This window comes from Triticum aestivum, chromosome 3B (assembly GCF_018294505.1).
Source record: "Triticum aestivum cultivar Chinese Spring chromosome 3B, IWGSC CS RefSeq v2.1, whole genome shotgun sequence".
NCBI classification, from domain to species: domain Eukaryota; kingdom Viridiplantae; phylum Streptophyta; class Magnoliopsida; order Poales; family Poaceae; genus Triticum; species Triticum aestivum.
Genome location: NC_057801.1, coordinates 23,387,383 through 23,397,814, shown reverse-complemented (window position 1 = coordinate 23,397,814; position 10,432 = coordinate 23,387,383). Strand labels below are relative to the sequence as shown.

The 10,432-nt window shown below is 41.2% G+C and overlaps 1 long non-coding RNA gene across 1 annotated transcript; it reads left to right on the top strand.

The window, feature by feature from the left end:
* The first annotated feature begins 1,948 nt into the window (after nucleotides 1-1,948).
* Nucleotides 1,949-3,196, top strand: LOC123064452 (uncharacterized). The gene is made up of 4 exons (XR_006430700.1): nucleotides 1,949-2,110; nucleotides 2,337-2,400; nucleotides 2,481-2,618; nucleotides 3,094-3,196. It is a non-coding gene; the product is annotated as an uncharacterized lncRNA (long non-coding RNA).
* The last annotated feature ends 7,236 nt before the right edge of the window (nucleotides 3,197-10,432 follow it).

Here is a 10,432-nt window from a genome sequence, read left to right as displayed (position 1 = left end):
TGGTTTTCTTCATCCCCCTATGTGATGGGTGCCATCAGATTTTGTGCATGTTTCATGGAGAGGAGAAGCTGCTCCAATCCCATCTCCTGAAGGAGGATGCCCACCATCCAAGGTGCTCAACATCACCGCCATCTGTTGCCTGCCAAGGTAACCTCTAAATCTGTACTGCTGGCCGAAAGTTCGGGACTAAATTTGTATTGAGTAATTACCCTGGTAAGAAATACCAGGTAAGATCAGTTTACTTGTGCAAGATAAAAATGAAATGAATCATAGCAAGGAGGGGTATGTTAATTAGCAAATCGTTGAAGAAAATCGTAGCTGTTCATGCTCACTGAATTCTTGAGTTCAGATCTTATAAGAAAGAAGCACACTGATAAAACTACATGTGCCCTTGTGAGTTCACTTATCACATAAGAAATATACTGAATAAAATGTTTGTGTGAGTATTGATAACAGGAGTAATAATTTACCAAATACTTCGGGAGAGGATGCCCTGTTGGCATGTCAAGCAAAACTATTTGTGCATCTGTAGATGATTTCCCATTTTTTGAGAGTGAACTGAACTAAACTACTTTGCAGAGCGAAGATGTCTGTCTGATAGGCAAAGCAGACATAGCAAAGCTTCTTGTACGTATTCGGGAGAGGATGCCTGTTGTGACGATGCGCACGTTTACGGACACCAGTGGGCAGAAGAGCAGAAGTCACAACATTGGACGCAAACGCAATCCGCAACAGCGACCAGACATGCAGCGACCCGACGATTGGTGACGTCTGCAGTACTGGGTGAGTGACGAACGACTGACAAAGTGACGATTCAATTGATCTGATGGATTCAGGGATAGTTGGCTATCGGCGTCCATGACACCCGCGGCACGTCCCCCGCCATCGACCAAATCAACAACTACGACGGCTTTATGATCTTGCTCACATGATGTGTGGATGCGCCCCTAGAACTTGGTGGCATCGTGACGTCCTCCATAGTCCACTACTCCACTCCACACCACAGGCACCCGTCTGCCCGTTGGCCTGAAATTCCATTCTGATCTTCTCTGAAACCAAAGGACGGACTGTTGGAGAAGCCCAAAGGCAGCACTGCCGGACCTAGGGGAAGGCGTTGCGGCTGGGTCGTCCAACATGGAGTGGGGCAACGTTCTTGTAGCTGTCACCTCATCTTCTATGGAGCCTGCATGATTTTAATTGGAGGGAAGATGGGTGTTTTCATCTATGGCGCAGTATATACCTGGCGTTCATCTTCAGGGCACAACATGGCTGGTTCTGGTGCCGGCGAGTTGACGCTCGAACGCCGTCCAGTTATTAGTTATCGAGGAGTTACGGCCGGGGTTCGCCGGCGGCGGCACGTTCTCGCCTATCTTGCTCAAGGACTGCAGAGATGGAGAGTCTATGTCGGGCTGCTCCTCGTATGGTAGGTGGTGCGGTGGTGGTCGCACAGCTGAGATATCCATGGAGGAAGGGGCAAGATCTCTGTTGGGTGGATGCTTGAGCATGTATTGGAGGGAGATGGGACTCCACCGTTCACCCATTCTACAGCGGATGAATATTTATTTATGAGTATGACCCATGTACAACTCAGTTACAGAAGATGAAGATGAAGGGATGCATATGGAGGAGAAATTAAAGCACAGTATCACATTCACGGCAGGAAAACGGAATGCAGGACCGTGAAAGCTTATGTGGCAACGATGCTGATGCAGGACCATGAAAGCTGATGTGGCATGATGGTGATATTGATAGTGTGCATGTTGTGAAAATTGTTAGTAGTGGGGATCAACTTCTTAAGAATGTAGGATGATGGAATCGGGAAAGTACTTGTGCATTAAATGAAGTGCTAATCATATTTAGTTAGATGGCTATTGTGTTCTTTGTCTACCTATTGTTGATTATATTTATACTTACAGGGCCTAGATCAATATAAAGCTGTGGGATGCACTGCAGAAGGATTTGAATGCTGGAAATAAGAGGGTGAGATGGATAGATAGAGCACCTTATGCCTTACTGGAAAGGGAATCCAGAGATTACAACTATAAGGCCAGAGCTTATCAAGTGTAATGTTTCCAGTAAACAAGAATGAAATACACGGATCTACAAACAGGTACAGTAGTTGTTTGTGTTTACGATGCACTGCACTCTATTATACTTGAAGGGAGTGTTAACATTCCATATATTTTCACAAGTAGAAAAATCCTATTATATCTTGTCAAATCTTGTTGCTTTTAGAATTCTTCTCATCCTTCCGATCTGTAACATAGCCTTTTCCGAAAATAATTTTGATGATTCCTATGGCTGATTATAGTGTTTACTTTTGCCTTCTCATTTAGGATTGGATCAAAGAGAGCAAGGCAGGATACAAGAAATCATATTGGCCAGTCTATGCACCCATAGGTTTGTTTTCTTCCATTAAAAGTTTGGTGGGGACTTGTTTGTTATGTTGTTGATACTGAAATTGTTGTGTTGGTTGATAGGTACAAGATCTACATTGAAGGATCAGCATGGCCAGTTAGTGAGAAGTATATCATAGCTTGTGATTAAACCAAAATACTACGACTTCTTTTCAAGGGTGTTGATGCCCACTCAGCATTATTGGCCAGTTCGAGATGACAGTAAGTGTAGCTCGTCCCATCCACCCAAGAGATTGATATCTATTCAATAATTTTGATCTACATGCTAATATGGCGATAGCCTTTTATTTGACTTCTATGTCGTGTTTGCTGGCTTCTCTACTCATGCAATAGCCTAGAGGATCACTGACTGTGTGTCACTACAATGCGTAATATATATTATTTTTGCCTTTTTCTTATATGTACATTTCAAGAAAATGCACACATGTTCTTGTTGCATTTGACAATAACTGTTAGGTGAAAAAATGGCTTACTTTTGTTCCATTGTGTTCTCTGTATTTCCTTCCACCTTTTCCTATCTGTACATTTTCTGCATACATGTTGTGACTATATGTATGGGACTGACATAGTAAGTTTTCCCCTTTATAGGAAGCTTAAGAATTAAGTTATTTGTGGTTTCAGGGTTATAGCATGTTCAGTTCATCACCGAGGTATCTCCTGGTTACCTTTTTTTCAGTGTGCTATGTGCATCTAGCTGGTGGCCACCAGCTAAAAAGGTGAGAGCAGCCATGAAGGACTTGCCAGTCGAACTAAAGTGAGAGCGGCCATGAAGAAAGCTCGATTTGTGGTCGAAGGCTGCAAAAATATATTCCAGTGAGCAGTCTATCCAATTAAGAGTATTAGCTGAATTACTTGCTTCTATTGACAGTGAAAAAAGTTACCATAATTTTAGTAAAAATTGAAGGTCAAAAGAAAGTAAATTATTGTATCACTATTTATTGTTGCCTTTATTACTACACTTCTATGTACCCAGAGAGTTTGAATCCCAGACATTGCAACAGAACTATTGGGTGATTATACAAAAGAAGACATGGCTTCATGTCTGACAGCACTGTTGTGATGGTGTAGGTTAGTAACTCATGCAATGAAGACCTTTTATAGTGTATATTTGCCCTTGTTTTAGCAGGCACTCTCTGGTTTTCATTATTTTTCTTTATGAAAATAAAAATATGTGAGTACCTTCTGTATATAATATCACCGTTCACTCATACTACTGATACTGGAGGCACATGCACGTTCTCAATGAAAGAGTTTGGCTTTCAGATTTTACATGTTAACTAGAATAGGGAACTTGCATGAGTCTGTGTTACAAGTTTGAACAGAAGTTGAATGGTTCATCTACTAAAGCACTCTGTTTTTCTATTTTATAGGAGTTTGGAACACTCCTGTATCATGCCATCACGACCGCTTGCCTATCAGGAGTTTCATGCGTCATATGAAATCTTCCTGTCCTTCTTCCACCACTGTCTCTAATGGTCATCTCCCTCTAGATTTCAATTCTTTGAGCACATGGGGATGTCTTGATTATCGATGCTTTAGTCTATGCCACAGTTGTTTTTAATATACTGACTGGCCATATCCTACTATGACTTCAGTTGACACATTGTGATCATCCTCCATAAATATTTTGTAGATCCAGGCTTAAATATAAAATGTCCTACTCTATAATAATGATGCTCGTCTACTCTAGGATCACGCTAATTGCTAAGTAGTTGATGAGTAGATAAATTATATATCTAATATGTCATCTGCTGCTTGATATTTGTTGATGAACTAATTAGTACTGGTGTGCCTTGAAGTTCTAATGCAATTTAGAACATCTCTCTTTAAGCAAAAGTCTTGTTGACGCTAATTTTTTTTGTGGCTCTAAATTTAGGAATCATTTACCCTCAGCAGCGTGTTGATGATTTGGCAAGATGTCTAGCTATCTAACATATAATATTACTTTTCCTTTTTACATACTCAAAGTTGTTGGTCTTGTTATCTTACTGATTAGAAGCAATAATCCACATTTGCCTGGTGGCGTGACTTGATATTCTGATAGACGGGGTCGCGTGTAATAGAATTGATGCATATAGTTTGAATGCACTGACCTGTTCTACTGCTTTCCAATTTTTTGTGCGTGTGATATTGTACCACTAGCATGTTTCATTTGGATCAGTGAGATACACATTCTCTCTTTCCTTCTTTAATATGTGTGTTACTTTGCCTTTTCTGCTATTGCCAATACAAAAGTATTAGAAGTTAATTTATTTGCCTTCCATAAGATGGCATTGGTCTTTTGAGTGCAGGGATTCAAATATGATTAGTACTGTGTTTTCATGGTCATTCAAGTTGGGTGCTGGGTGGATACTATGGTAAGCTTAATTAAATAACTATGAGTACTATGTAATTGTCGTTAAACAAATACTTAGTCACTAATATGTAAATTGTAGTTCAACAGATACTCCATCTGTAAATGCGTCAAAACTTCCCTTTGAAATTCGTATCCTCAAGTTTCAAAGCATTTGATTTGTGAAGCATAGGTCGATTGCCATATGACTGAGAAAAACATGATCCATTTTTGTACAAAGCTATATGCATAGTAGTCATATATAGACGATAAAAAATACGGCAACATGATTAGTGCGCACAGTCCCACCTCAAGAGACACGCCCAGGGCGCGTCCCAACCACTAGTTAATCATCGTACGGGTCTTATATATGATTTAGAAGTTTATAAATTGCATATTCGTGGAGGGAGTAAACTGCTCCTGTTTTTCTGCCACTTTCCGGCCCTGGGATCAAAATCCAAGTAGTCATCTAAGCTATGGGAAAATAAGAAATGAACTGAAGTCAAGGGAGAAGCCCCTCCTACGGACTTAAGAAGAGCTTACATTTATGAATCAGACTCGAGGGACCTAAAAAAACTGCTCGGATCTAATTTTTCGATTGCTGCTCGGATCTTCACGGATCTAGCCATTAGTTGAACACTCTTTCGATTGCTGCTGGTAACATGCAGGAGGAGAAGATCAAAATTGGTTCTTAGACAACCAACATGTCGTATCCACAAGCATTAACGCCATTAATCTCTCCAACCAATGCCAGAAATCGTAAAATAAATCTAGAAAAAAGTGAGCACCCACAACAAGTCTAGGACTTGAATCCGCGTCGACTGATTCCACCACATGGAACCTAAGCATTTGACCAATGCTCAGCTCACTCAATAAGACTCGCCTTGAAATGGTTTCCCATGGTTCATGGATTCTAACATTCGAGAAACAAGAAAGTAAGAACAATGAGGGTTATTCCTCTCGTCAACAAGGGCTAGCTTCCCGGTGAACGACAACGCACTGATGGTGCGGCGCTCCTGCATGTCTCGTCCTGGGCGCCTGCAGCTGTGCGGCTCATGTGGAGCAATGGACGGGATGGTGGGTCTGACTCGGGTCGATCCAACCGCCATGCTGGCGGGGCTTGATCTGAAGTGTGGTGGTAGTTGCTATCGTCGTCCGATGATACTTTCTCGTCCTGTGGCTGAACCATCAGCCAGATTTGCCCACTAGGTGCTCGCCCCCTTCCCAGATCTGAGCATGTTGGAGGCTGTTGAGATGGCTGGAATTCTGGATGGGCATGGTTTTCCCGTCGTCGGATGTTTCCCCTTGTCCAGTCTTGCTCGGTCTCTTTGCTTACAAGCTCATGCAATTGAAAACCTAGGATCTTCAATCGGGCTATCGGAGAGTTCTGGACTTCTCCTTCGAAGGAAAATAAGGACTAACGCATATGGCGCTCTTTGGACACCTCGATTGGATAGGGGCTAGTCATGCACATCCGTAACATCAGCATAACCAGCTTAACCGGGGTGTCGCGAAGCTCTGTGTTTGTTGACACCTTGGGACATGTATGCACCAAGATTTCAAGAGATCAACACATGCGGAGAATACCATAACATGATTGAAGGACTTGCAAGTGGCAAAGGCGCAGTCTTGGATGCGATGAAGACTTTGCTTCACAGGCAGTTGTTCATACTTGGCTTGCAGGATATGTTCCCGTCCAGACATGGCACGAGTTCCAGTGGGCCTGGTGGTACGTGACTTGCAATAGTAGCCTCCACAAGTGGGTCGGCAGCATTGGAGGACTTATTTGTTGGCGGTGCTCCTCTGAGTACCGAGTAAGAATTTTCAGAGTGAAAGCCCAACGTCTGGCCTTTACTAGTTGTGCTTGGTAGTGGCCTTGTTGAAGGCTTTGTTTTGGGAATCCGATTTTTTCCAGCGTGAAAACCTAAGATCTTTGATCGGGCAACGACAATGCTTGTGCTTTGTTTCCTTTCTGGAGGCATTGCTTTTGGAGAACCTCATTTATTCTCCGGGTGTTGTCTTTGGTGGTGGTTAGAGTGCTGCTACTGTGGGTGATTGATCACCATGGCAGGATCTTTATCCTTATTTTCTTTTTTTATTATTTTCTTTGTTGGTTGTGTGCACCCTGGAGGAAGACACAGTTGATGTAGTGCTTACAATTTACACATATTTGATGCAGTGTGTGATTCAGCAAATGGACAAAGGGTGGACACTCCTTTCTTTACACTTGAACTTGAGCATGGTGGAATTTTCTATGGACCAATCAGTAATTTGAAGTACTGGAACCCTTCAGTGGAGGTTCTTGATTATGTTGATGCTACACATTCTCATATGCTGTCATTGAAGAGCACCTGACTTGGTTGGAATATCCAGTTGGTGAGTACATAATTTAGTGGTGCTTGCCCGACAAATCAATTGCAGATGGTTTGGTCAGAATTAAATCTGATGATGATGTGCAACATATCATCAGAGCTAGTGTTGAGCATAAAGTGCTGGCTATTATGGTTGACCATGCAGATTTCATCAGCAATTTCAGGGCTGAATCCATATGCACATTGCCATCAATTCAGTGCTTTGTTGCGATGCAGATTGCAAGTGAAGAATCTTTCCACCATAGTGTCATTTCTTTCAATGAAGAAGATCCAATTTTAGAGGTTGCTGCAACTGGAACAGACCTTCAATGTTTCCTGATAGAAGGTGTAGAGCACAATTTGCTTATTGAAGATGGAGCAATAGTTATTGAGGATATAATTGTTTTCGAATCAGATTTCAGTGATAGTGATTATGACATAGATGAGGGGGGTGATGATTTTTATGATGACAACATTGACTTTGATGTTGACGAACAAGCTGAGGAAGAAGAGGATGATGTGGAGGCAGATGACTATTTTCTTGATGATGAAGATCTTAATCTGCCCACAGAGGAAGCATAGCAGTTGAGGTACAAGTTTACAGCCTTCAATTCAAAGGTGGACATGGTTTCCCCTGTCTTCAAAGTTGGGATGGTCTTTGCTGATGTGAAGGAGCTAAGACTTACTATTACTGCATATTCTGTTAAGAATAGAGTTCAGATCAAGATGATAAAGAATGACAAAACTAGAATAGAGGTTGTTTGTGAAAGAGGTTGCCCATGGTGGCTAAAAGCTGGCAATGACAATAGGACATGGGGATTTGTAATCAAGGCTTACTATGCAGAGCACTGTTGTCAGGAGAAATGGAAGATAAGGCCGATGACAGCTAAATTTATTTGCCAGTATTTCATTGATGAGTTCAGGGATGACCAAAAGATGTCACTTGGTATATTTGCAAGAAAGATCACCAAGGAATTCAATGTGACCCCTAACAGATGAAAGCTAGCTAGGGCTAGAACTACAGCCCTGAAAGAGATCCATGGAGATGAAGAACATGAGTTCAGTAGGCTATGGGATTATGGTCATGAATTAAGGAGTACAAACCCTGGGTCTACATTTCTCCTATCAACTGAGCTGGTGAAAGACACAAAATTTATAATGGGCACGAAGTGTCTAAAGATATTGTATTGGTCTTATGATGCATGTAAAAGAGGGTGGTTAAAGGGGTGCAAGCCTATCATTTTCATTGATGGATGTCACATGAAAACAAAGTTTAAACGAGTGTTGCTTAGTGCTGTTGGAATTGATCCAAATGACTGCATTTTCCCCATTGCAATGGGTTGGGTTGAAGTAGAATGCTCAGGATCCTGGGAATGGTTTCTAACAAGTTTGAGAGATGATCTAAACATCACAAACACTGCTCCTTTCACAATTATGAGTGACAAGCAAAAAAGATTGATAAATGATGTGCAGACTTGGGCTGAAAGACTTGATCCAAAGACTTGGTGTAAAGCATTTTTCAGTGAATTTCCCAAATGTGACATTCTACTGAACAATAATTCTGAAGTGTTTAAGAGGTAATCAACTTTGTTTTTTGTGCATATCATAGTAAAGTTTGCAATAGAAAAATGGACAGGGCAGAGAATATGCCCAAAGATCAAGAAGAAGTCAGACAAGAACACTGAGTTTGCTGCTAATTGTCGTGTTCCAGAAGCTGTCCAGCAAAAATTCAGAGTTCAATCTAGAAATTTTAGCTACACAGTGGACTTGTGTTTGCATACTTGTGATTGCAGGAGATGGCAGTTATTTGGTGTGTCTTGTGGCCATTGCATAGCCTATTGTAGGGAAGAAAGAATTGACACAGACTTAATGGTTCATGACTGCTACACTGTGGAGAATTATATGAAAGCATATGGCTATACATTGGTCCCTCTTAGAGACCCTAAATACTGGGAGGTGTAGCCAAGGTACGAGGTATTTCCACCAGTGTTCACTAAACAGCTGGCCATGCCAAAGAAAAATAGGAAAAAAAACACCTGAAGAGAAAATCAAACATGGTAGACAGACAAGGGCAAGCACAACAGCTGATAGAGGAGAAGGATCTGAAGCTACTAGCAGAGGAATAGGAAGGAAAAGGAGAGGAAGAGGAGAAGGAAATCCAGTAAGGAGAGGAAGAGGAGACAATGCAGATGCAGTGCCAGGAAGAGGAGCAAATGTTGATCCAGTTCCAAGAATAGGAGGCAGAAATGTGCATGTTTGCAGAGGCAGGGGAGCAATTCCAGCTGCACGTAGAGGCATGGGAGGAACAAATGCATATGCGGGTAGAGGAGTAGGAAATCCAGATGCATGGAGAGGAAGAGGAGGAATTCAAGCTACAGGTAGAGGTAAGGGAGGAAGAATTCCAGATGCAGGGACAGGAAGAGGAGGAATGTCAGGTGAGAGGGCATGGTGGATGCTGTTTGGAGATGACATGGGAAGCAGCTTAATTCCTGATCTAAATGCTCCCCCTGATGCTTGATTTGGTGGCAGTTTAGACTGCCTTTTTTTGTTAAGGCCTGAAGCAATGTAAAACATTGAGTGGCCTTTTTTGGATGCAGAAAGGAGCACCCAGTGCCTCATTTTTTGATTGCAAACAATGGCATTAACTGCCCTTTTTGTAACTAAATATTGTGATGGCAAACAGTGGCATTAATAGCCCTTTTTGTAACAAAATATTGTGATGGCAAACATTGGCATTAACTGGGTTATATTCAGTTAAATTCAGTAAGTAAAATTCAATTATATTCAGTTAAATCCAGTTAGCAAAGTTCACTTATGAAAATTCAGTTAATGCTTTCCAAAATTCAGTTAACTTCTGCCAGCTAGCAAAATTCAGTTATATTCAGTTAGCAAAGTTCAGCTAGCAAAATTCAGTTAAATTCAGTTAATGCTTTCCAAAATTCAGTTAACTTCAATTAGCAAATTTCAGTTAGTAGATAAATGAATGTAGATATGTCAGATAACAGTGGTATATAGTTAATTGTTGAAATGTTTAATGAAGTTAAAGTTAATAAATTTAACTTCCTACAGTAAACTGGATGTAGTTAGCTGCAACTATTTATCCTACAGATAACTGAATATAATGTAAAGAAAAAAGAATTTAAAAATGTTTGCCTGAGTCTCGAACCCAGGATCGTGGTTTGGTACGCTGGAAGCAATGCCAATGGAGTAGTACTAGTGTTTGGTGTCGATACGTCTCCAACGTATGTATAATTTATGAAGTATTCATGTCATGTTTACAATAGTTTTATATGATTTTGGTATGATTTGATTAGAACTAACCCGCACTCATG